This window comes from Nematolebias whitei, chromosome 9 (assembly GCF_014905685.2).
Source record: "Nematolebias whitei isolate Nwh7 chromosome 9, NemWhi1, whole genome shotgun sequence".
Lineage (NCBI taxonomy): Eukaryota > Metazoa > Chordata > Actinopteri > Cyprinodontiformes > Rivulidae > Nematolebias > Nematolebias whitei.
Genome location: NC_056506.1, coordinates 51,113,560 through 51,115,865, shown reverse-complemented (window position 1 = coordinate 51,115,865; position 2,306 = coordinate 51,113,560).

The window sequence follows — 2,306 nt, the reverse complement described above, 5'->3', positions numbered from 1 at the left end:
TTGATTTTATCACTGATTTTAGTTGATTTTATCACTGATTTTAGTTGCACTCTGTAGCACTTTGAGATTTTTGTTAATGAAAAGTGCGTTACAAATTAAATTCATTATTATTATTATTATTATAAAGCCAGTAGCTAAAGCTGAGTTTCTGTGAGAACTGAAAAGATTTTAATGTTTTTCTGTGGATGTTTTTAAAATATTTAAAAGTTATAAAAGGTTCAAACTCACAGCAGCCATCTGGTGAGTCAGCGTTCAGACTGATGAGTCAGCGTTCAGACTGATGAGTCAGCGTTCAGACTCTGCTGAGTCAGCGTTCAGACTCTGCTGAGTCAGCTTTCAGACTGCTGAGTCAGCCTTCAGACTGCTGAGTCAGAGTTCAGACTGCTGAGTCAGAGTTCAGACTGCTGAGTCAGCGTTCAGACTGCTGAGTCAGTGTTCACTCTGCTGAGTCAGCGATCAGACTGCTGAGTCAGCCTTCAGACTGCTGAGTCAGAGTTCAGACTGCTGAGTCAGCGTTCAGACTGCTGAGTCAGCGTTCAGACTGCTGAGTCAGCGTTCACTCTGCTGAGTCAGCGATCAGACTGCTGAGTCAGCCTTCAGACTGCTGAGTCAGCGTTCAGACTGCTGAGTCAACGTGCAGACACTGCTGAGTCAGCCTTCAGACTGCTGAGTCAGAGTTCAGACTGCTGAGTCAGCGTTCAGACTGCTGAGTCAGTGTTCACTCTGCTGAGTCAGCGATCAGACTGCTGAGTCAGCCTTCAGATTGCTGAGTCAGAGTTCAGACTGCTGAGTCAGCGTTCAGACTGCTGAGTCAGCGATCAGACTGCTGAGTCAGTGTTCACTCTGCTGAGTCAGCGATCAGACTGCTGAGTCAGCCTTCAGACTGCTGAGTCAGCGTTCAGACTGCTGAGTCAACGTGCAGACTCTGCTGAGTCAGCATTCACTCTGCTGAGTCAGCGTTTAGACTGCTGAGTCAACGGTCAGACTGCTGAGTCAATGTTCAGACTCTGCTGAGTCAACGTTCACTCTGCTGAGTCAGCGTTCAGACTGCTGAGTCAGCCTTCAGACTCTGCTGAGTCAGCGTTCACTCTGCTGAGTCAGCATTCACTCTGCTGAGTCAGCTTTCACTCTGCTGAGTCAGCGTTCAGACTGCTGAGTCAGCGTTCAGACTGCTGAGTCAGCGTTCAGACTGTTGAGTCAGCCTTCAGACTCTGCTGAGTCAGTGTTCACGTAGGGATTGTGGTTTGTTTCTTGGTTCTAGCTCCATCTTCTTGTGTCCTTCTGATCCTTATACCTGGATTATTGAGCATGTACTTTGTTGTCTTCTGATCATTAGTTTCTGTTTTCTATAAGGTTTGTTTTTTCCTAGTGTATGGCTCCATCTGGTGTTGTGTCTCTGTTCCTGCACTCCCTGGTTTCCCAGTTTATCATTTCCCCTGATGTGTTTCAGCTGCGTGTCCTCACAGGTATTTTGTCTCATTAGTCACTGTTATTAACCTTTATTTAACCTTTATTTAACCTTTATTTAACCTTTATTTAACCAGGCAAATCCCATTGAGATCACAGATCTCTTTTGCAAGGGAGGCGTGAACCTGAAGGCAAACTAACATATACAAATACCAAAAACATGCATAAGTATATATATATAATTTATTTATTTTTTTCTTCTTTCAGCTGCTCCCTCTGTGCCACCACTCTCCTACGTATATAAGTATATGACATGTTCCTGTTTTTAGTTTTATACATTTGTCTTGGAATCTAGCTGTTTTTTTTTTGGTTTTGTTACCTTTTTCCTTTTAGCCATCCTATTTGTTAAAAAAAAAACAAAAAAAAACTGTAGTATGAGTTTTTATAATTGCTTATTGTTGTTGCTGTTGTCCATTGTTGTCATCTTTCTTTGTTGAAATCAGGTCTCTCTTGTAAATGAGTCCTCGAGGCTCAATGGGATTTACCTGTATAAATAAAGGTTGATTGATTGATTGATATAATAATTGTATATTGTATATAAGTCTGTGTTAGTCCTTGTCTTGGCATTGTTATCTGTCCACTGGTGATGTCCTGGTCTGCTCCTTGTGACTCGTACGTCTTGCTGCACCAACAGCCTTTTTGATTTCTTGTAAATAAATACTTTATTTAATATTCATCTCCTGACTCCTAGACTGCCTGCACCATGGAGGTTATCTGCACCAGCCCCCGTTACGACAATTCAGACTCTGCTGACACTGAGGGGACACTGAGGGGACACTGCAGGGGACACTGAGGGGACACTGAGGGGACGCTGCAGGGGACACTGAGGGGACGCTGCA